Here is a 25,324-nt window from a genome sequence, read left to right as displayed (position 1 = left end):
AATAGACACCACAGAAACAGTTATTTAATGCACCCATGAGTAGCTCTGGGCCTACTGGCTGAAAGGCCTATTGGCAGACTACTGCGCTAGTGAATTAAATAAATATTGCAGATTGATTGCAAAAGTTGGAGAAAATAAAGTGAACTTTTGCAACATGCTTTCTTTATAAAAGAAAACTAGTAGAAAAATTACATACAAAGAAACAACAAATTAAGCCCCTACTGAAACTACAGGTCACCCAGGCCACAACAATACATTTAAAAAAACAATGAAAAGTACAAAAAAATGTAGGTGCAATGCCCCAATCAAACAAACAACACCAATTTTACCTCTTACTTGTGAAATCTCAAATCCAAAAGTCCTCAAGTCCAATGATATATGATGCAGCAGATGCAAATAGTGATCCTTCCAGATCAATCCAAATTAAAAGTGAACAGGAGATGGACAAAGCACTGGGAGGAGCCTGCTTGACAGACACAGGAAATTGGAGACACTGGGGCACTTCCTTCCTCTTAAAAAAAAGTGAAAAAAGAAAAAGGACTCCTTGCACAAAAAGTACAGCCAAATATCAATCTGAGGAGTTTTTTAATCCAAATCATAATCTCAAGAAGGTTTTTGATGCTGCTCGAGAGATATTCTTCTCCTGATTGGAAATTCTGTGTGCTCGGCACCGCGATCTTCACAAAGCTTCCACCTGAGGTCCGATGGTGCTCCCGAATGACGTGTTCGCAATCGGACACTCTTGCTGGACCATGCGGCCGGCTACCAAATCGCATGGCGCTCTCGAACGGATAGAAAATCTCATTGGGGAACACAGGCATCCCGGTAACTCACTCCCGCAAACGCGTGAAAACGCATTTGAGCGCACAAACAACAAATAAACTCTGCTCCGTTGCTGAGTGTGGGGTGTTTTGGTAACTCCGCGTTCTACGAGGAAAGCGGAGATGCAAAAAATCTGCAAACTCCGCATTCGGAGCGGATTTTACGCCCAGGGTTACTAATTGCATTTGTGAAATCTAAGGTCCCTAAGGTGTCTCTAAATGGAAAGAAAACCGAGAATTTAGAGACATCTTAGGGGACCTCAGATTTCACAAATGCAATTAGTCCTGAGATTTTTCTCATGTACTTAACACTATGGAGACCGAACTGGCAACACAGTTCCACTACTCTTCTGTAAGTCACTAAGCTCATGGATATGTTCTGCTGATTGTTTTTAGAGTGGACTTTACATACATTTGTCTCACACATGGTTATTTTAATAAGATGCACAAACCATAAGACACCAATGCAATATAAGTGAACTATGCAAAAGAATACAGATTATCACAGTGGGGGTAGGAAAGAGTTACTATCTAAAGAGTTAGGAAGATTCTGAAGAGATTGGTTCTGGGATTTGCACTAAAAAGTCAGTTGGCAAATGTGTTCGGTTTGTGTCTTTTGGATTTCCAACATGGCTCCTAGTAGTGCACCTACCACCAGGATCATTGATTGCAGAGGTAAAATGGTCAGGTGTTCTCAAGTGGAGTGTTTTCTATGTAAGGCAATGCTTCAGAGTGGATTGTGAGATGGAGAAGTCACCAATGCAGTTCTTTCAAAGTACGTGAGACATGCTCAAATGTTCTTTGGTTGGTCATGAGTCGAGCCACAGAATAAAGAACTGCTATTGTTGGCCTCAGTGCTGATCCCTGAAGACCACTGAATAGAACTTTACCAATGTGTGTATACGCCACCAACCCCAACCAAGATTGGGATTTGTGGCGATCAGAAGGATTCAATCAGGGTTCAATGTTATTATAATCTCAAATCAAATTATTACTCTGTCATTAATCTGCTCTTTTTATATGGGTGACGCAGGTTGGCCCTTTGACCCCCCTCATTTTACCTTTTTATTTTGCCTTGCACTTTTATTAGTGGTATGTGTGGGGATAAGTGCACATACATCCATTTGCTTTTCTATGACCATTCTTATGTATGCCTTAATTCTCCATGCATTTGAGAGTTTTACTTATAGAATTGTAACCTAATATGTTGGTTTTCGTTTGAAGAGTGTATTTCAGGGTTAAAATTCTAGTGATTCCTAATCTGTAGCCTTCTGACCTTAAAATTATAATTCCTTTTTAAAGTACTTTTTACTTTGTCTCTTATGCTTGCCATCTATTAAGTTGTTCTTTCACGGCAATAGGACATTTATGCATCAAGTTTAAACCCTATAACCCAATGGCCAAAGGCTGCACTCTCTCCTCTGTGCGTCAGCCTGCCATTGCCAGACACTGGAGAGGGCAACAAGGGCTCCTCTTATGCTTGCACTGGAGGATTCTTTTTTTTTACTAATGGACAGGGAGACGCAGAATCACTTCCGCATCAGCCCCCACCACCCATCTGGCTCATCTGTCACAGCATGCCGTGGGGCCTGCTGACATCACCGATTCCCAACCCGATCGCTAGGAAGAGCAGGCGAGTGCTCTCTTCCACCCCGTTGGGAAAAAATGCCTAAACGGCCTCCCCAGGTTTCAGGCAAACATAAGCGGAGATCCTGTCTGCTTATATATGGGACCAGTGGCAAAACATAACATATTTCGAAAGCAACTTAGTGAGGGGATGTCAACATTTCAACCTCTAGTTAAGTCTTTGGGTCTCATCAAGGCAAAAGTTGTCTGACTAAAGTTTCATAGAAACCATGGAATCTTGAGACCTTCAATAAGGCATTGTGTAAGCAATACATGCAAGAATCTTCAAGACAGAGTCTACAATGTATATTGGGCTGCTCTGTTAGTCGGGCAGTTCTGATGCAGTACACAAATTATTCGGGAGAAGTACACCTTTGTATTGTATGGAGAAAGTGGCTACACCTGCACAAAGCCAACAATGCAATTCGCTGCATGACACAACTCAAAGTTGAGTTTTTACTGCGTAATCCATTTACCTCTACTGGACAATATACAGAACTGAGCGTCCCTTTTTGACCCCATCCCGGGGGACATATATAATTAAACAGGGGTGTGCTGGCCCCTTTCTCAGCCTCATTAGGTCCTGGGGACCCCCTCCCCCAGGGATTAATTAATTTGAAAAGGAAAGGTGGGACCCTCTACCCCCTGCCAGAGCCGCATTAGGCCCAGGGGACCCTGTCTCTCAGGCCAAATTCAACAAAAAAGGGGATAGGGTCTGCGTAGCCCCTCTCATGAGCCTTAATAGGCCCCAGGGACCCATCCCCGGGGCTGAATTCTCAGTGGAGGGAGGCGTGCAGCCGCCCTCCATGAGCCTCATCAGGCTACAAAGACTCCATTGCCCAGGGCCGTCTGTTTTTTAAAAGGAGAGGGTGACCGCACAGCCCCCCACCCAAGCCTATTTTGACCCCGGGGACCCCATCTCCTGGGGCCTTCATAAATTATAAATGGGTGCCTGGGTTCCGATCCGGGACACCCACCAAGGACCGTGTTGGGGGCCACGGGGGAGCACCAGAGCTTTCGTGGCCCCAGCCGACTCCCATCATGGTGCAGGAGCTGGCATTGCTCCTGCTTGGAAGAAGAAGCTAATAATGCTTGCTCCCTCCGGGCGAGAGTAATATGTGTTCTGTTTCCCTGCCTGCATCAGTGATGGCAGAGAAACAGAACACAAGCCTGCGCCAAGCCGGTGGAAGACGTTTAAAATCTACTGCCAGCTGGGAGCAGGCTTTGTGTTTGCTCCAGTTTGGTGATAAATTTTAAAATGCTCACACCAGATGGGAGCAAACAGGTTTCCCCTGCCCCCGCTAGTGTGGGCAGGGAAACAACTGTGTCCCAAGTAGGCCTGGGTGTAGTGGGGCTATGCGAAACATTACGAAGTGGGGGGGAATCTATGCACACCCACACACTTCGCATAGCCCCGCTACGTGCCGCCCGCCTCCCTCCAACCCTCTTCTAAATGCCCTTAAAAATCATTAGACACATTCTAAAAGTAATAAAAACGAATTATCTGAGATGCGGCGTCCCGGGGCTCTCTCTTCCTGGTTTATCGCAGACTTCTTCCTCACAAATGCGCATGCGCCGGTGCATGCGCATTTCTCGCAAGAAATGCTCATGCGCGGGTGTCCGGGCATGCGCATTGTTGAGGAAGAAGTCAGCGATAAACCAGGAAGAGGGAGCCCCGGGACGCCGCATCTCAGGGAAGTCGTTTTCATTACTTTTAAAATGCTTCTAATGATTTTAAGGGCATTTAGAAGAGGGCGGGAGGGAGGCGGGTGGCAGGCCACTTCACTCCTCCATGGCGTGTGCGTAGTCTTCCTACTACGCCTACTTTGCGGATTGCGAAGTAGGCAACACTACGCACACTCCATGGACAGAGCGGAGCGCTACGCCCACACCTACACCCGAAGCAAGAAGCAGACCGAACACCCAGAACTTAACCTGGACTACTCCATTACCTCCTGTTGTTTTGTTGGGCTCAGAGCCTATTCCCTATCTGAATTTGTGGAGTGCAGGAGTCCTGCCAATAAAAGATTTTTGTTTTGAACCCAACTTGTTTGTGTCTGACCCTTTGGCCGCCTACGAATTGGTGTCAGAAGTGGGATTTAATTCGCTGTTCCCACATGTCGTGCCATGGCACAACCCGTGCCTCTAGAAGATATGGTCACACAATTGGCTGAAGGACAAAGACACTTACAGCTAGTATTTGAACAATAGCCACAGGCAGCAAGATTGGAAAGGGAAGCCTTTCAGGGACCTCTGAAAGATCGAGCCACAGTAACCACAACTAACCGACAGGTCCAGGACACAGCCATCTTAACATTGACGGACGCAATAGTGAACGCTCGGGTACACCCTAATGTCCCTGGAACAGTGCTACAAAAATACCAGGAAGGAGAAGACCCAGATAATTTTTTTAAAATTTCGAACGGGTAGCGTCTACAGCGGTTCCTTACTTATTGACAATAATTACACACGCAAGGGTGTACACTGAATGTTGACAGAGACTAAGTTGTTGTGAACAATAGTTGAAGAAGAAGACACCCTTTAACCCCAGAGAATGGTCTCCGAAGGCTGCAGAGGGGTTCTGCTCATGCAGGCGCTCTCTCTCACGTAAAACTTAGCACCCTGCCATCAGGATTGATAAGGCCTGCCATAGGTGTGACTGATAGGTTTTTAAATGTAGTGATTTAGATAGATATAGTGAACCTATATCTAAGTAAGTGATACAAGCACCAGCTTACACAGTCTGATGTAGCAGGCCTGTCGTGTCATTTTGAATGGCCTCTCCTGGGTGGCATAATACATGCTGCAGCCTATGGGAGGCCTCTGGGGTACCCATGCCCTGGGTACTATATACAAGGGACTGATAAGGGTTCCCCAGTATCCAATCTGGAGTGTACCTAAAGTACATATACAACAATTTAAGGGAGAAAGCAGTTAAACTGGTGTCCTGGATAGCAGGATCCCAGTCAGACTAGTCGAAAACAGCGATACATCAGCAAAAAAGTGGGGGTAACCATAAGATACAGATCCTACTTTCCTACAGCATTAGAGCAATAGCATTAGCGGTGGGAGTTGAGTAACTAATGGCCTCTTCTGTCTGACTTCAACTCACCTGGGAACGTTTTATGGAGAAGAGTAAGAGTGATGGATGGGTTGAACGAAAAGGGGAAGGAGGAAGGATGGGCGAGATGTAATATATGACTGACAGAGAAGGATGTGCGGGATGCATAGGTGGCTGATAGGAATCAGATGCATGGGTGGTTGAAGGATGGGTGGAAGGTGAAAGAAAAGATGCCTGCCGGGGTGAGTGAAACTGTATGGGTGATAGGAAGAATCCTCTGTGGTATTTAATGGGTCAAACTCAAAGGCAAGCAAGGAAGGAAGGATGCATGGGTGTTGGTTTAAAAAATAATTAACAAAGTTATGTTGTTGGTGAAACTAAGGATTCTTGAGCGATTAAGAAGAATGATAGACTTGTTTACTTTGAATGGCTGGATGCCTGGATAGTATTCAATCATCATAGCACAGGTGGAGACTGTCACTGGATGAAGAGCCTTTGAAGAGAATGTAAAAGAAAAATAAACCGCGCCAGAGTAGCGAAGCCAAGGAGAATAGAAGATTAGAATTGAAAAATTAGGTGGTTAGAAGTGCAATGAAATGATTGATAAATGGAAAAATCACTGGGAAGAGAAACAACAGGACTGTTTTTATGCAAGGTTTTTGATTCAAGGTTGTGTTTTCAGAATATTCCCTTGAGTCACAGTAGTTTGCAAGCACAGCATATATATTTTGTATGTATGTTATCAAGCGCCTCCCTCCAACTCTGAGGCCCACTCCCTAACTATGTCATTTATTTTCAACTGTGTCCGCCTGCATGGGTGGCATATCGGCTGCTTGGTTACACAATCAATCAAAAGTACCTCATGTCGTCCCATATATAATCAATGATCATTTGGATCAGATATCATCTGCCTTGTTGTAGTAGTCGGGGTGAAAGAGAAATTGAGCAGTTGCCCTTGATGTAACAGAGTATGGCCACCCATAATAGAAAAATGAGATGGTTGTGTAGTTCTAGACTACTGCTACCCCACCTGCAGACAGTAGTAAATAAAGTATGTTTGTCTAGGGCGCAAGCTGACTGAGCTGGCATGACGGCCACAACAAGGTTAAACAAGAGCTAGAAGAGGAAGACTGGTGTATTCCATAGTGCCTAGTAGTAGTAATGCCTGAAACTCACACACATGTTAGAGGCCAAGAAAGTGGAAGGATACCACAAATGGTATGTACTGTGCTTGCTAGTGCTACTGTGCCACTATGTCTTGAGTTCGTTTTGTGTTACTGTTTTGTTAAGAGTATTGGTTACACTAGTCTCATTTCTTTCTTGATATAGCTACTGCTTTCCAAACAAAAAAAGCAAAACCAGACAGGAAGGAGTTGGCAGCCATGGCCCGGTGCCGGAAGCTGGAGGCCATCTGCAAGGAATGTCGGCAGCTGGTGGTTCTGGCGGAGGAGGAGGCGGCAGCAGCTGCAGCCTCCTCTAATGCCCTGGGCCCCAGCAAGGCCCCCCCAGTGGAACTGCACCACGGTCTGGCAGCCGCCCGCCGCTCTTCATTCAACACCGCTGCCCCCCCTGTGGATACAATTGTAAAGCTTTCAAATGCCGCATGCTCCTCCGGATGGCGCGCCTAGTCAAGCAGATAAAGGTCCTTGAGGGCAACAAGCAACGAGTCCGCCTCTAGAGAACTCCGTAGTATTGCCCCTTTTTTATCTTTTTTTTGGTGGGTGGGAATTGGGCGTGCGTTGGGGAAAAGTTGGGGTTTATATTTATTATTTATTATGGACAATTGACCAGACATTGGGTGGACTCTTTCTTTATCTTTGGACATTGGTTGAGGTTAGGGAGAGGAGTGGGTCAGGTGTTGTGGGATTTTTACATTAGTTTATTTTGTTAGGGAAATAAATTATATTTACGTAAACTTTACATACGACGTAAATGTTTTTGTAGGAGGGTTACTTTTTTACTTCACACGGTTTACTACTCCTAAACTGAGAAAAGTCCTAACTTTAAGACTTTCGGTATTCACAGAAGGCATTTAGGGGTCCTAAAGTTAGGACTCCTAAGTTCTGTGAATACCGAAATGATTAAGTGCCTTCTGTGAACACCAAAATGAGTAAGTGCCTTCTGTGAATACCAAAATGGTAGTAGGTTTAGGATTTTGTCTTAAGTTAGTTCTGTGAATCGGGCCCGTTTACAGGCAACATAGCATTTTCCAAATTAAGTAACTGAATCAATGCACCGCTGTCAGTCATTCCACTACACTCGACTCCACCACTACACAGACATGTAGGTCTGCTGTGGTTGTTGTTGACTTATTTACCTCTTAGGTCACTTCATGAAACGCCCGAGTTGTTCCATCAATCATCTCCTATCCTACTGACTGACTGCAGTGAGTATAGTATGGTCATCATCATCATCATGGTGTCCAACTCAGTCTGTAATGTACTGAGTAAGTCCAGATTCCATATTAAAAAATGCAATGGATCAGCCTGCAGTAAAAGTACAATTTTGTTATTAAACAACAAGAAGGGAAACATTGACTTGAGTCACTTTTAGTGTGTAGATTATATATTAGTACACTTCATGCACAACAACAACACAAACACCAATCACTCAGAGTCAGCGTCCAATGCATGCCTGTTGTTCTCAAGGGGCAGTCCCACTCAGCCCAGAAAGGAGGATAGCTAAAGTCATGTTCTTTTGAGGGAACTCGACAAGGCAGGCACACATTTCTTGTACCATTATCCATCCAATATCTGGCTTGAGGGAATGGATTTCTGGCAAGTCATATGGAGCAGGACTCGGAGGAGTGGACTTACTTCTTTAGTAAATGCACACCGTTGCAACTCAAATACGGCAATAAAAAGAATAAGACAGTGGTGATGGATTTGTTGTGATGAGAACCAGAAAGACAGAGACACACATAAATAATAAAAGTAAATAAGGAAGAAAGTAACAAGTGGAAAGCCTAGTTGTCAGGGAAGTAGAGCTCGTCCTCAAACTCTGGTGGTTCAACCCAAAGTAGGTCCTCTAACACTACTTCCATGAACCTAAGTTGCCGTCATCATCTTCCTGCTGTACTACTTCAGGTATGGTGCAATCCGGTGGTATAAAGTGCTGATTCATTTTGATCATGGTTAACCTCTCCACGTTTTGGGGTGAGAGACTGGTCCTTGTCACTTTTAGAATGGCACCAGTAGCACTGAAAGCACGCTCAGAAGAGACACTTGCTACAGGGCAAGCCAGATAGATTATCGTCAGCATGCTGAGCACTGGCCATTGGCGCCTTTTCCCATACCAATACAGCAATGGGTTTTGATCAATGTAGACTTCTGTTAGGTCATCCAGACAGGCCTAGACCATCAGCTCAATGATCAAGGGTGCTCCGCTTTGCTGGGCCTCCTTTGCCTTAGCTTCAGCACTGGACATTACAAGCCCTTGCTGTATAAACCATTCCTGTGCCGATTTTGGTGGGGCTGATGCTCCTGTTCTTGTTGTTCTTGAGGCTGTTGGTGGTTTTGGCTGCTGTGAGCCAACTGCACTGCCCTCAGGCTCTGAAGTTGAAATTGACACCGGCTTCCCTGCAGTACTTGTTGGGGCCTGGAGTAGCGGGCCTCTAAGTACCGGCCATTCTTTTTCTAAGCGTCTGGCTTCCACTGCTATTCAAGTTTTGTACTTGGCAACATCCACTTCTGAAAAAGGAATCAATGTGTTAGTGTTCAGTACTGATTTGTACTGTGGATCCAGAATTGTGGCAGGAATTTAAAGGTTGGATGACACAATATCTCTTTGTACCCTTGTATTTTCAGATAAGTGAAGGGTTAATCTCTCCACCAACTTATATGCTTCTTTTTTTCTCCACACCTGCGTACTTGTAGACACGACCTTCAGCTGTTCTGTGGCATGTGCAACAATGGGATAGCTTGACCCATAGTACAGTCCTCCTGGCTGACTTCATGTGTGAAGAGCTCGAAAGGAAATAGCATTTCTGTCAGGTATTTAACTAGGCCCCATTGGTCCATTTCAACAGTCATGCCTTTCACAGCAGCATCCCCTCTTTGCATGACATATTCATTGATTGGTCTGTACTGCTCAAACAGACGTTCAAGCATGCAATAAGTTGAGTTCCGTGTTGGCACCTCCTGGATGAGTGCTTTAACTGGCACTCTATGCTTACGTTGAATGATCCTCAGCGGCTTCTGGGCTTTAAAAGAATGGCTGAAATGTGTGCAGATTCTTCTGCAGGTGGTCAGTAAGTTGCTGACTTGGTCTTCTTTTTTCAGAAAGTCTTGTACAATAATGTTAATGCAGTGCGTCAAACACAGCACCCTGAAATAGCCACCATCGTACATGGCCCTAACTATATTACTGCCATTGTCCGTGGCAACAAAACCAATGTTAAGCTCTAGTGGGTGCAGCCCTTCAAAGACCTTGCTGTTAAAGTCTTCCAAAATGTTTGCAGCAGTATGAGATTTCTCCATGGCGAACATGGCTAGAGTTGCATATTTCTGAGTGGCATTAAAAATCTCAGCAGTGTCAACACCTGCAGATATCTTTTCTCTAACCCCCACAAAAGAGAACCAGTGTGCAGTGATGCACATGTTATTAGTGGCTTGGCACCTGGTCCACATGTCTGTTGTCAGGTGGATAGTGTGAACAGCACTCTGCTGCAAAGCTTGTCGAAGCAATTCCAGCATGTCGCGCTGTAGTGCTGGAACAGCAACTCTGGAAAATAGGACCGTCTGGGAACCTTCCATTTTGGGCAGATGGCTGTCACAAATTCAAGAAAACCCACCCCTTCCACAAAAGAAAAAAGGAGGTCCATCGTTAACATTTTAGCCAGCTTCGCATTGTACAAACGTGCTGTTGGGTGGTTGCGTTCGTACTGACCCTCTGACCTAAACATGCTGAGAATGGGAGGCTGGATTTTTTTTCTTTTCTGGTGCCACAGATGCAGGTGACTTCTTGGAGTCAGATGTTAGGCTCAACGCTGCACATTTTTTTATTGTGGTACTCTCTTGCCTTGGTGTCTCAGCCTGACTCTTACTTTTGTGCCACTGAGATGGTACTGAGGCTGATGAGGATGTGGGCGGTACCACTGCACTGCTGGGGACAGGGCAACTTTGTGAGAAAATGTCTCCCTCTTGCTCGCCTTCCACCGCAATCATATCTTCTACTTCTTCATCAAAACCAACAGCAATGGGTGCAGTTTTTTGGCCTTTAAGGTGCGCCTCCGACTGGATCAAATGGTGTTTTTTCAGATGGGTTGTTTGGCTTCCGGTACCATAGTTTGTGCCAACGTACCCAGACTAACACCTTGTCCACAAATGGAGCATATAGCACCGTCTCCTCATTACTGCTAACCGAAAAGAAGTCCCAAACTGGGAAGGTGAACTTTCTGGTGCTGCTAGAGGTGCCACTTGCAATGCCGGATGAACTGGAAGGTGGGCGTGGTGGAGTTTGACTCTCTGCAGACGCAGTACCTACTTCTACTGAGGTGGTTGTGCTGGATGTAGGTCACTGCCAGGCCTTTGCAAATGCAAATGTGGAAGCTGCAGGTGGTGTTTGTGTTATCTGGGTTGGTGGTATCCATGCCACATCCCTCACAGCAATTTGGGATGGGGTAATGTCGGTCCCCACTGGGGCGGGACTAATGTCCATGATGACTGGATTGTCATCATCATCCTCTTCTACATCTACCTCCATAACCCTGAAGCTTTCTGGAACCTTCCTTTTCCCTAGCCTTCTCTTGTGGCGTGATTCACTCTCAGACTGAGATGGTGGCTTCCAATTGGCATCTAGATCATCAGAAGGGGGGCTGCAGAAGAACTCAATGGACTAACTCTCATTTTCCTTGCTGGGTATCTGGAAGACAATGGATCTTCTTTCTTTGCAGAAAGCTTTATCTCCTGAACTGCCCCTACTTCAAGAGGAACAACTGCTAATGTGGGCGGTGGTTGCAGCTGTTGTTGTCCACTTATTTGAGTTTACTGCTTTGATTGGGTACTACTTTGCGATAACGATAAATCAATTTAAACATTAGTGCTCACCGGCGTTGTCGTGATTAGACTGGCTGCCTCTGTGACAGACATAGGCTTGGGCCTAGGTGTAAGGGATGGGTCCACTGATGCAGGGGTGCTGTTCCAGGCTTGCACCCCTGGACACCGCTGCAGCAGGCGCAGTTTTTTGTTTCCCCAAAAACATCTTGAGCGGCACACCAGTCATGGTAAGTGGCAGTTTCTTCTCACTGGCAACTTTCTTGGTACTGGAGGACCTGGTACCTTTCTTTGGGGTCATCTTCTTCAGATGTCAGCAGAACGCAGTGGCACAAGTTGAAGAGATGTCTGTCTGTGGTCACACGTCAAGTGACGTTGTGCGTAGCAGGAATTCTGTCTGGCAGTACAACGGGTGATGATGACACCTACTCCTCAGTCTTTTGTGCACCTAAAAGCAAAGAAGCCAGAAGAACATCAGTGAAACATGGCATTTGTTGTTGTGGTTCAATTACTACTAGTACAAACCAACAAATATAATGTATAACTTAGTGTGTGGTCACACTTGTTAGTGTTATTATTAATATTATTACATTTTATTAACTCAGTTTAGTTATTAAAAAAACATAATAACAGTGTAACCATTTGTGAGACTTTGACAACAAGGGCTTTCATGGTGTACTCTGTACACTCAGGAAGGATAGGAAAGAAGAAGAACAAAAATACAAATGTAATGGAACCTGTTTGGCATTGTGCATCACATGGGATACAGCATTCATGGGGCTGCAGCTGGCAATGGGGATGGAAGCAGTAAGCCAAGAGTGACAAAGGAAAGACATGCAGGCCTACGACAAAAGCACACTGGCTGCCTTCACAAAATGGCTGCCAGCCACATGGCCAGGCCACAAAAACAAGAATCAGTAAGCCAAGAGGAACAAAGGAGAGACATGCAGGCCTATGGCAAAAGCAGCACTCTAACTACCACCACAAAATGGCTACCAGCCACATGGCCACTCGCAGGAGGCCTGAAAAAAATGAACTCAAGCAGACCTATATGGCTAAAGGAGGCATGCTAAACAACACAGCTTTAATGCAATAGTGCAAAAATGAAAATCCACAGGGCTAAAAAAGATTTTGCAAGTTACACAACAACCACACCACACACATCCAACAAAGGCATTTATTTAACACACACCAAAAAAGTGAAATACCCCAAAACACACATTTTGCAATTCAATCCAAGGCCATCCATGATCTAAATGAAGTTTAAACTTCCAGACACCACAACAACAGTTGCTTCATGCACCCATATTGAGTAGCTCTGCGCCTCTTGGTTGGAAAACCCCTTGGCAGACTAGGCCACATAGTGAATTAATTCAAATAAATAATATTGCAAATGTATTAGAAAACGTAGTGAACTGTGCTGCATTTTTTGCTGGGTAAAAGAAGAAAAAAATTGCTTGCAAAATAAAAATAAGGCATAGCCACTAAAAAGAACTCTTGCAGGCCTATGGCAAAAGCACACTGGCTGCCTTCACAAAATGGCCGCCAGCCACATGGCCAGGCCACCACCCCAAGAAAGGGAAGACAGACAATGCAATCCTATGGCAAAAGCACACTGGCTGCCTTCACAAAATGGCCACCAGCCACATGGCCAGGCCACAACAACAAGAGCAGTAAGCCAAGAGGAACAAAGGAACGCAGGCCTATGGCAAAAGCAGCACACTGACTACCACCACAAAATGGCCACCAGCCACATGGTCACTCATAGTCACAACAAGCAGGAGGCCTGTAAAACAATGAACTCAAGCAGGCATCTATGGCCAGACAAAGGAGGCATGCTAAACAACACAGCTTTAATGCAACAATTCAAAAACAAAAATCCAGAGAGCTAAAAAAAGGTTTGCAGGTTACATGACAACCACACCACACACATCCATCAAAGGCATTTATTTAACACACACACAAAAGTGAAGTACCACAACAAAAACACATTTTGCAATTCAAGCCAATGACATCTGTGCCTTAAACGATTTTAATTCAATAGACACCACAGAAACAGTTATTTAATGCACCCATGAGTAGCTCTGGGCCTACTGGCTGAAAGGCCTATTGGCAGACTACTGGGCTAGTGAATTAAATAAATATTGCAGATTGATTGCAAAAGTTGGAGAAAATAAAGTGAACTTTTGCAACATGCTTTCTTTATAAAAGAAAACTAGTAGAAAAATTACATACAAAGAAACAACAAATTAAGCCCCTACTGAAACTACAGGTCACCCAGGCCACAACAATACAATTAAAAAACAATGAAAAGTACAAAAAAATGTAGGTGCAATGCCCCAATCAAACAAACAACACCAATTTTACCTCTTACTTGTGAAATCTCAAATCCAAAAGTCCTCAAGTCCAATGATATATGATGCAGCAGATGCAAATAGTGATCCTTCCAGATCAATCCAAATTAAAAGTGAACAGGAGATGGACAAAGCACTGGGAGGAGCCTGCTTGACAGACACAGGAAATTGGAGACACTGGGGCACTTCCTTCCTCTTAAAAAAAGTGAAAAAAGAAAAAGGACTCCTTGCACAAAAAGTACAGCCAAATATCAATCTGAGGAGTTTTTTAATCCAAATCATAATCTCAAGAAGTTTTTTGATGCTGCTCGAGAGATATTCTTCTCCTGATTGGAAATTCTGTGTGCTCGGCACCGCGATCTTCACAAAGCTTCCACCTGAGGTCCGATGGTGCTCCCGAATGACGTGTTCGCAATCGGACACTCTTGCTGGACCATGCGGCCGGCTACCAAATCGCATGGCGCTCTCGAACGGATAGAAAATCTCATTGGGGAACACAGGCATCCCGGTAACTCACTCCCGCAAACGCGTGAAAACGCATTTGAGCGCACAAACAACAAATAAACTCTGCTCCGTTGCTGAGTGTGGAGTGTTTTGGTAACTCCGCGTTCTACGAGGAAAGCGGAGATGCAAAAAATCTGCAAACTCCGCATTCGGAGCGGATTTTACGCCCAGGGTTACTAATTGCATTTGTGAAATCTAAGGTCCCTAAGGTGTCTCTAAATGGAAAGAAAACCGAGAATTTAGAGACATCTTAGGGGACCTCAGATTTCACAAATGCAATTAGTCCTGAGATTTTTCTCATGTACTTAACACTATGGAGACCGAACTGGCAACACAGTTCCACTACTCTTCTTTAAGTCACTAAGCTCATGGATATGTTCTGCTGATTGTTTTTAGAGTGGACTTTACATACATTTGTCTCACACATGGTTATTGTAATAAGATGCACAAACCATAAGACACCAATGCAATATAAGTGAACTATGCAAAAGAATACAGATTATCACAGTGGGGGTAGGAAACAGTTACTATCTAAAGAGTTAGGAAGATTCTGAAGAGATTGGTTCTGGGATTTGCACTAAAAAGTCAGTTGGCAAATGTGTTCGGTTTGTGTCTTTTGGATTTCCAACATGGCTCCTAGTAGTGCACCTACCACCAGGATCATTGATTGCAGAGGTAAAATGGTCAGGTGTTCTCAAGTGGAGTGTTTTCTATGTAAGGCAATGCTTCAGAGTGGATTGTGAGATGGAGAAGTCACCAATGCAGTTCTTTCAAAGTACGTGAGACATGCTCAAATGTTCTTTGGTTGGTCATGAGTCGAGCCACAGAATAAAGAACTGCTATTGTTGGCCTCAGTGCTGATCCCTGAAGACCACTGAATAGAACTTTACCAATGTGTGTATACGCCACCAACCCCAACCAAGATTGGGATTTGTGGCGTTCAGAAGGATTCAATCAGGGTTCAATGTTATTATAATCTCAAATCAAATAATTACTCTGTCATTAATCTGCTCTTTTTATATGGGTGACGCAGGTTGGCCCTTTGACCCCCCTCATTTTACCTTTTTATTTTGCCTTGCACTTTTATTAGTGGTATGTGTGGGGATAAGTGCACATACATCCATTTGCTTTTCTATGACCATTCTTATGTATGCCTTAATTCTCCATGCATTTGAGAGTTTTACTTATAGAATTGTAACCTAATATGTTGGTTTTCGTTTGAAGAGTGTATTTCAGGGTTAAAATTCTAGTGATTCCTAATCTGTAGCCTTCTGACCTTAAAATTATAATTCCTTTTTAAAGTACTTTTTACTTTGTCTCTTATGCTTGCCATCTATTAAGTTGTTCTTTCACGGCAATAGGACATTTATGCATCAAGTTTAAACCCTATAACCCAATGGCCAAAGGCTGCACTCTCTCCTCTGTGCGTCAGCCTGCCATTGCCAGACACTGGAGAGGGCAACAAGGGCTCCTCTTATGCTTGCACTGGAGGATTCTTTTTTTTTACTAATGGACAGGGAGACGCAGAATCACTTCCGCATCAGCCCCCACCACCCATCTGGCTCATCTGTCACAGCATGCCGTGGGGCCTGCTGACATCACCGATTCCCAACCCGATCGCTAGGAAGAGCAGGCGAGTGCTCTCTTCCACCCCGTTGGGAAAAAATGCCTAAACGGCCTCCCCAGGTTTCAGGCAAACATAAGCGGAGATCCTGTCTGCTTATATATGGGACCAGTGGCGAAACATAACATATTTCGAAAGCAACTTAGTGAGGGGATGTCAACATTTCAACCTCTAGTTAAGTCTTTGGGTCTCATCAGGGCAAAAGTTGTCTGACTAAAGTTTCATAGAAACCATGGAATCTTGAGACCTTCAATAAGGCAGTAAGCAATACATGCAAGAATCTTCAAGACAGAGTCTACAATGTATATTGGGCTGCTCTGTTAGTCGGGCAGTTCTGATGCAGTACACAAATTATTCGGGAGAAGTACACCTTTGTATTGTATGGAGAAAGTGGCTACACCTGCACAAAGCCAACAATGCAATTCGCTGCATGACACAACTCAAAGTTGAGTTTTTACTGCGTAATCCATTTACCTCTACTGGACAATATACAGAACTGAGCGTCCCTTTTTGACCCCATCCCGGGGGACATATATAATTAAACAGGGGTGTGCTGGCCCCTTTCTCAGCCTCATTAGGTCCTGGGGACCCCCTCCCCCAGGGATTAATTAATTTGAAAAGGGAAGGTGGGACCCTCTACCCCCTGCCAGAGCCGCATTAGGCCCAGGGGACCATGTCTCTCAGGCCAAATTCAACAAAAAAGGGGATAGGGTCTGCGTAGCCCCTCTCATGAGCCTTAATAGGCCCCAGGGACCCATCCCCGGGGCTGAATTCTCAGTGGAGGGAGGCGTGCAGCCGCCCTCCATGAGCCTCATCAGGCTACAAAGACTCCATTGCCCAGGGCCGTCTGTTTTTTAAAAGGAGAGGGTGACCGCACAGCCCCCCACCCAAGCCTATTTTGACCCCGGGGACCCCATCTCCTGGGGCCTTCATAAATTATAAATGGGTGCCTGGGTTCCGATCCGGGACACCCACCAAGGACCGTGTTGGGGGCCACGGGGGAGCACCAGAGCTTTCGTGGCCCCAGCCGACTCCCCTCATGGTGCAGGAGCTGGCATTGCTCCTGCTTGGAAGAAGAAGCTAATAATGCTTGCTCCCTCCGGGTGAGAGTAATATGTGTTCTGTTTCCCTGCCTGCATCAGTGATGGCAGAGAAACAGAACACAAGCCTGCGCCAAGCCGGTGGAAGACGTTTAAAATCTACTGCCAGCTGGGAGCAGGCTTTGTGTTTGCTCCAGTTTGGTGATAAATTTTAAAATGCTCACACCAGATGGGAGCAAACAGGTTTCCCCTGCCCCCGCTAGTGTGGGCAGGGAAACAACTGTGTCCCAAGTAGGCCTGGGTGTAGTGGGGCTATGCGAAACATTACGAAGTGGGGGGGAATCTATGCACACCCACACACTTCGCATAGCCCCGCTACGTGCCGCCCGCCTCCCTCCAACCCTCTTCTAAATGCCCTTAAAAATCATTAGACACATTCTAAAAGTAATAAAAACAAATTATCTGAGATGCGGCGTCCCGGGGCTCTCTCTTCCTGGTTTATCGCAGACTTCTTCCTCACAAATGCGCATGCGCGGGCGCCGGTGCACGCATTTCTCGCAAGAAATGCTCATGCGCGGGTGTCCGGGCATGCGCATTGTTGAGGAAGAAGTCGGCGATAAACCAGGAAGAGGGAGCCCCGGGACGCCGCATCTCAGGTAAGTCGTTTTCATTACTTTTAAAATGCTTCTAATGATTTTAAGGGCATTTAGAAGAGGGCGGGAGGGAGGCGGGTGGCAGGCCACTTCACTCCTCCATGGCGTGTGCGTAGTCTTCCTACTACGCCTACTTTGCGGATTGCGAAGTAGGCAACACTACGCACACTCCATGGACAGAGCGGAGCGCTACGCCCACACCTACACCCGAAGCAAGAAGCAGACCGAACACCCAGAACTTAACCTGGACTACTCCATTACCTCCTGTTGTTTTGTTGGGCTCAGAGCCTATTCCCTATCTGAATTTGTGGAGTGCAGGAGTCCTGCCAATAAAAGATTTTTGTTTTGAACCCAACTTGTTTGTGTCTGACCCTTTGGCCGCCTACGAATTGGTGTCAGAAGTGGGATTTAATTCGCTGTTCCCACATGTCGTGCCATGGCACAACCCGTGCCTCTAGAAGATATGGTCACACAATTGGCTGAAGGACAAAGACACTTACAGCTAGTATTTGAACAATAGCCACAGGCAGCAAGATTGGAAAGGGAAGCCTTTCAGGGACCTCTGAAAGATCGAGCCACAGTAACCACAACTAAACGACAGGTCCAGGACACAGCCATCTTAACATTGACGGACGCAATAGTGAACGCTCGGGTACACCCTAATGTCCCTGGAACAGTGCTACAAAAATACCAGGAAGGAGAAGACCCAGATAATTTTTTTTAAATTTCGAACGGGTAGCGTCTACAGCGGCATGGCCGTTAGAAAGATGGGGCCAATACATAGCCCCACTTCTCTCGGGAGAACTCCAAGCGGCATACCAAGCCACCAATCCGACCGGTACTACCGCCTATGATGACCTGAAATAGGCCATATTGGAGAGATTAGGATTCGCCAAAGAGCATTATCGCAATAAATTCAGAAAGGAAAAGTGGTCTGCTGGGGACAATCCTCGTTCTTTATCTTACCGCATAAGAGACATGGGCAATAGATGGCTAACTCCACATGTGTCCTCTATAGGAGAAGTGGTTGAAAAGGTCTATTTGGAACAATTCCTAGATGCATTACCTCCCACTACACGTTCGTGGGTGAAGCAACACCCAAACCTTACCCCCTCCTTAGCAGTAGACAGTGCGTGTGCCTTTCATAGATCAACAGACTTTAGAGCAGGCAACACAAGACCCCAGTTTCCACTTCCCCCCACACGAACGCAAACACATTCTTCCCCAAGGTTCCCCATAAGATCCGATCCCAAACCAGTAGTATCACCTCGCACTGTCCCTAGGCCAGTAACAACCCCCCCCAACGCCAGTGGGCCGGGTCCCCAATGCTTCAACTGCGCAGAGTGGGGCCATATAGCAAGACAGTGTCCCCTTAAGCACCCTCCCGTAGAGCCTATGGAGGTAGAGTATTCCCGAGGCAGAATATTTCTAACCAAGGAAGCCCCCAATTCTATAAAACAGAGGTTTTGTTAAATGGAAAAAAGAGACAGGCACTGTTAGATACAGGATGTCATGTTACAGTAGTGGACAGATCTCTACTTAAGGAACCCCAGTTACAGAGCACAGAACAAGTAAGGGTAACTTGTGTACATGGGGACACAAAATTGTATCCTGTGGCAGAGGTCCTACTGGATGTGGGCAATGACCCCCACCTAAAGAGAGTGGGTGTGATTCCTTATTTGCCAGAAGCAGTTATTATAGGGACTGACCATCCTAAGTTTAAGACCTACATGGAATGAACAAAAAGAAACATCCAAACCTGGCTCGAGGAAGCACCTTTTAATAGTATGGAAATAGAACAACTAGAGCTCCGAGCTAGGAAAATTAGACGGGAAAGGCGAAAGGAGAAAAAGGGTTTTTTCTATTCTCAGTTACAGTGAAACGCCTTTCCTTTTTCCCTTTCAGACACCGACAGAGCAAGACATTGCAGCTTCCGAGCAGCACAACGAGAGGACAATTCACTAGTACACGTCTGGGAACAGGTCCACGAGCAGCCACCAGATCAGGTAGGACCATATTTTATCATGAAAAAGGGGTTATTGTATAGAGCAGAAAAAAAAGACCTACAAGTTAAAACCCAATTAGTTGTACCAACTTCCTTCAGGGAGCATGCCCTCCTATTAGCCCGTAACAAAATAGGGGGAGGACATTACGGTAAAGAAAATACTCTCAAATATCTTCTAGAGAGGTTCTAATGGCCCGGTGTCTACAAGGATGTTGCTAAACACTGAGCTGCTTGTATACGCTGTCAATACACTAGCCCTGGGGTTGGTCAAAAAGCTCCCATACAACCTCTACCCATCATTGACATTCCCTTCAAAAGGGTTGGGATGGACATAGTTGGCCCACTGACCTCCTCAGCCAGAGGACATCACTACATATTAGTCATAGTGGATTACGCCAGTCGATATCCTGAAGCCTTTCCATTATCACGCATGACCACGACAGCTGTAGCACAAGCAATGATCACTCTGTTCTCAAGAGTAGGCTTTCCCTCAGAAGTTTTAACGGACAAGGAACCCCTTTTGTTTCTCGTATGATGGGACATATATGTACCCTCCTTGGGATTGATAGAATCAGAACATCCGTCTATCACCCACAGATGGACGGCCTTGTGGAACATTATATTAAAACTGTAAAAAACCTACTCCGCAAGGTCGTCTCAGAAACTGGGAGGGACTGGGATCAAAAACTGCCCCTGGTTCTTTTCGCCATACAGACACACAAACAGAGGTCCACTGGATTTTCTCCCTTCGAACTATTGTTTGGGAGGAAGCCAAGAACCTTATTGGATATGGGTGTTGAACAGTGGACACATGAAGATGAGGAGGGAAACCCCTGTTAAGATATGCCACTGACCTTAAAACTTCCCTAACACAACTTTGGGGAATGGTACATGATAACATGAAGGAAGCACAGGAAACGCAGAAGAGGTACTACGACCGTAACAGTCGACTTAGGGAATTCCAGCCCGGGGATAAGGTCCTTCAGTTACTTCCTGCTACGGAAGATAAGTTGTTAATGAAGTGGCAGGGACCATATGTAGTTGAAAAAAGAGTAACACCCGTTACCTACAGCGTGCTATTGCCTCACCGGGCTGGGGGTAAACAGATATAACACGTAAATCTTCTAAAAAGATGGGAAGATGCCCAACCTTACCAGGTGGTACAAAGTCCTGCTTTTCTAGCCTGTACCTCCCCACACATAGACATCCCTCTCATACCAGCCCAGGACACCGTTGACCAGCCCTTGCCCACCGGTGGGGTTTTTAAACACTACTCAAAAGATTCAAATAGGGGCTTTGCTGTCATCCTTTCCTGGCCTGTTTTCGACCAAATCCCGGCCTAACGTCCCTGGTTCAACATGAAATAACGCCACTAGTCCCAATGGTTGTAAAACAAAAACCCTACTGTATCCCAGAAGCACACAGGGAGGCTGTAGAGAAGGAAGTGTCTGAGATGCTGAAGGCAGGTATAATAGAGCCCTCCCAGAGCAACTGGTGCTCTCCGGTGGTACTCGTACCAAAACCAGATGGTAGCTGGCCTTTCTGTATTGACTTTAGACAAGTGAATGCCATCACATAATTCAACACCTATCCAATGCCTAGAATAGATGAGATGGTGGAACGCTAGGAAAAGCTTGTTATATGTCAACCCTTGACCTAACCAAGGGATATTGGCAAATCCCGTTGGCTCCCAGCTCCAAAGAAAAAACTGCATTTGCCACGCCCTTGGGTCTATATCAGTTCAGAGTGCTTCCTTTTGGGTTGCATGGGGCGCCAGCTAAGTTTCAGAGGTTGATAGACCACCTCCTAAAACCACACTGGAAATACGCCGCAGCGTATCTTTGATATTGTGGTGTTTAGTCAAACAAGGGAGGAACACTTGGAACACCTGAAGGTCATTTTTATAACAATACAGGGTGCTGGCATCAAAATCAACCCAATGAAATGACTGCTAGGAACAAACAAAATACAGTACTTGGGTTATACCATACAGGAAGGATACCTAAAACCCCAAGTGAACAAGATCGAGGCCATCAATTCCATCCCCAGACCAACCACAAAAAAGGAAGCCCGCTCCTTTTTGGGCTTCATAGGGTATTATAGGCGATTTATACCCAATTTCTCTACCATCGCTAGCCCTCTGACATATCTCCTATCTAAGGGTCATCCCACCCGCATACACAATTGGACTTCAGTGCAGGAGGATAGTTTCAAGCCCCTAAAGCGTGCTATATGTACCGCCCCAGTGTTACAATGTCCCGAATATGAGCGTACCTTTGTACTCCAAACTGATGCTTCTGGCTATGGGATAGGTGCAGTACTGTTTCAACCTGACCCCTCGGATGAGCTAAAACCACTGTTGTATATCAGTAGGAAACTGTTCCCAAGGGAGACACACTACTCAACAATAGAAAAAGAATGCCTAGCAATTAAGTGGGCAATAGAGTCCCTACAATACTATCTACTGGTTAGACAGTTCCTTGTCCTTACTGACCAGGCACCCGTGACCTGGCTCGCACAATACAAACATACCAATGCTCGCATCCTAAGATGGTTTCTCGCCTTGCAACCTTTTTCGTTCCAGACCCTGCATACACCCGGTGTGAAACAAATAAGTGCAGGCTATCTATCCCGGTACCCGTCTTCTGAATGGCCCCAACGTCCATTCCAAAGGGGGGAGATCTGTGAGAAGGAATACGAGGAATCAGCCGACCGGAAGTATGAGGAAACGGGCTGGGACGATAGGGAAACAACGGAAACAGCCCGCGGTCTAGTTGCGCTTGATGACATCAGAACGTCAACGCAAAAGGATGACCATAGGAGCGAGGAAGAAAACACTGGATGGAGGCGCGGTTTGAAAACGGAGAGCAGCGGAGCAGAGCCCAGGACGCAAGGATGAGCAGATGGCACGTACGAGGAGCAGAGGGCGAGAAGTGTGTGGAGCGGCCCGGTGGAGACCCGGAAGACCCAGCATTACCGTACAACACCTACATGCCCGGCGGCCCAAGGAAGGGAGAGGACGCCCTGGGTCCCAACGCCACGACCCTGCTTCCGGGTCATGGCCCAAGGCAAGTAGCCCTAAGGAGGTCATTTTGGTGGGGTTGGTGGGGTACAGATAATTGATGCACTGATTCTTATCGGCATTCCCCACACGATTCACACACCCGTGACTCCTACCCATCCCCATACAAACGCTTGGTGACGGTAGCACACAAAAACAGTAGAGAAGGACAGACTTAAGCTAATCCCGGCCCCTTTTTCTTTTCTTTTCCCTTCCTTGGAGGCCGGCGGGAACAAACCCAGGGGGCTGGAAGGCAAGCCCGGAGATACCCGAAGCAAGAAGCAGACCGAACACCCAGAACTTAACCTGGACTACTCCATTACCTCCTGTTGTTTTGTTGGGCTCAGAGCCTATTCCCTATCTGAATTTGTGGAGTGCAGGAGTCCTGCCAATAAAAGATTTTTGTTTTGAACCCAATCCGTTTGTGTCTGACTCACTGGCCGCCTACACACCACAATACAAAAAGCACTCTGTATGGACCAAGTTCTAGCTTTCTACCAACTTTGGTGGAAGTGCTTAGTTTGGGCTGTGGCTGTGTGTAACGTTCCTATAGAAAAATAAATGAGGAAAAACAAGTTTAGGGACCCACCCATTATTTCAGCCCCTGCTTGATGGATCACCCTGAAACTTTCCCTGCACAAACTAGTTACAAAGTAGCTCTTTTTTGTAAAGTTTAGTGAAGAGTTGTTAAGCCACATCAAAGTTATTAGCAGCACAACAAATTTGCTAGATAGATAGATAGATAGATAGATAGATAGATAGATAGATAGATAGATAGATAGATAGATAGATAGATAGATAGATAGATAGATAGACAGATAGACAGATAGACAGATAGACAGATAGGCAGACAGACAGACAAACAGACAACATAGTTAGAATTCAGAGAAATTTGAAGACTTAATCCTTTTTCTACATTGGCTAATGATGCCAAGTTTTGAGGTGATTAGTTAAAGGCGTATGTTAGATTTGGGGGTCTCTAGTTGGCATAGGTAAGTACCTGTGACAAATAGAGTCCCTTGCATCTAGTCAGGGTAAGGCGGTACACTCCTAAAATAACCCCTGCTCACCCCCTTGGTAGCTTTGCATGAGCAGACAGGCGTATCTCAGAGGCAGTGTGTAAAGCATTTGTGAACACATACAGTAACCCAGTGACAACACTACAGATGGACACCACACAAGTGGTATATTAAAAATAAGTATTCTTTTATATAGATTTAACCCTAGACTATAAACGACAAAAATCCACGATACTGTACTTAAAATGGTAGATTTAGCTTAGTTCTCTTTAGATTTTAAAATGCAACTCTTTAAGTCAATGTACCTTAAAATGCGTACCGCTTCTACAACGAAAGTGTTGCAGGGATGGTGATGCGGTACTTCCTTACACGCAAAGACGGTGTTGCGTTGAAGATCCAGTGCAAAGAAACAAAGATGGCATCTTCTTCTTGATGCAACACGCTTCTCCGAGGTTGCGATATGTCTCGCCGCGACAGCTGCAGCGTCGACACCCTTGTTCAGCGATGCGACGACCGCGGTTTTGGCGGTGACACTCTTCTCCGATGATGCGAGACGCTTCGGCTCGATGCGACAGCTGCAGCGGCGACACCCTTGTTCAGTGATGCGATGACAGCAGCGGCGGCATTCGTCTCCGTGGATGCAAGGTGCTTCTGCGATGCGATGCAACAGCTTCAGTGGCGACACCCTTGTTCAGTGATGCGACGGCAGCGGCTGCGACAGCGACACGCTTCTTCGATGTTGCGAGACGCTTCTTGTGATGCGGTGCAATGAGACAGCTACAGCAGCAACACCCTTGTTCAGTGATGCAACGCAGCTGCTGCCACCGCAACACGCTTCTTCTCCGTGAGTCGTGCTACCAGCTCCTTGCGACACGCAGTCCCAGAAGGCCCAAAACAGCTGCAGGCACTTCCAAAGAATCCTTGGGGAGCTGGTGGTTGAAGTCTGTTGTCCCTGAGACGTCAGCAGGAGGCAAGCTCTTTTTTCAAGCCCTCTGAGATCCTTTACACGTTGAATAAAGCAGACTCAAAGTTCCTTTCTCCTTTCTTTGGCTATCAGGCAACCACTGCAGGCCAATCCCCCAAGCAGCACTTCAGCTTAGGGATAGCCTCTCCTCAGTCTCTCTGGTTCCACTCCTCAGCAAAGGTTTCTTCTTGTTGTCCAAAAGTGATCTAAAGTTCTGGGGTCTGGGTCCCCTCTTTTAGACACAATTTCTCTTTGTTCTCTGAAGGCAGTGAGGCATTTGTACAGTCCAAACCAATTCTGGTCAGTCCTGGAGCACTCTGTTTATATGACTCTTTCTTTCCTTTCACAGTGTAGGCCAGGGACATCAGACGCACCACAGGGGGGGGGGAACCAGCATTGTGTAAGGCATGCACAGCCCTATTCAGGTCCCAGGTGCAACTCCTCCCACCCATCTAAATGCAGATCTCTCCATTCTGCTCTGTGCTGACTCACCCTGTCTCCTGGAATCCCCCAGCCCCTGTCACTCAAACTCCAGACAAGGAATACACAACCTAGCAGAGGCAGGCTTGGATAGTTAGACAAGAAAATACCTACTTCGC

This window comes from Lissotriton helveticus, chromosome 2_1 (assembly GCF_964261635.1).
Source record: "Lissotriton helveticus chromosome 2_1, aLisHel1.1, whole genome shotgun sequence".
In the NCBI taxonomy this organism is placed as follows: Eukaryota; Metazoa; Chordata; class Amphibia; order Caudata; family Salamandridae; genus Lissotriton; species Lissotriton helveticus.
Note: the sequence above shows the minus strand (reverse complement) of the source record.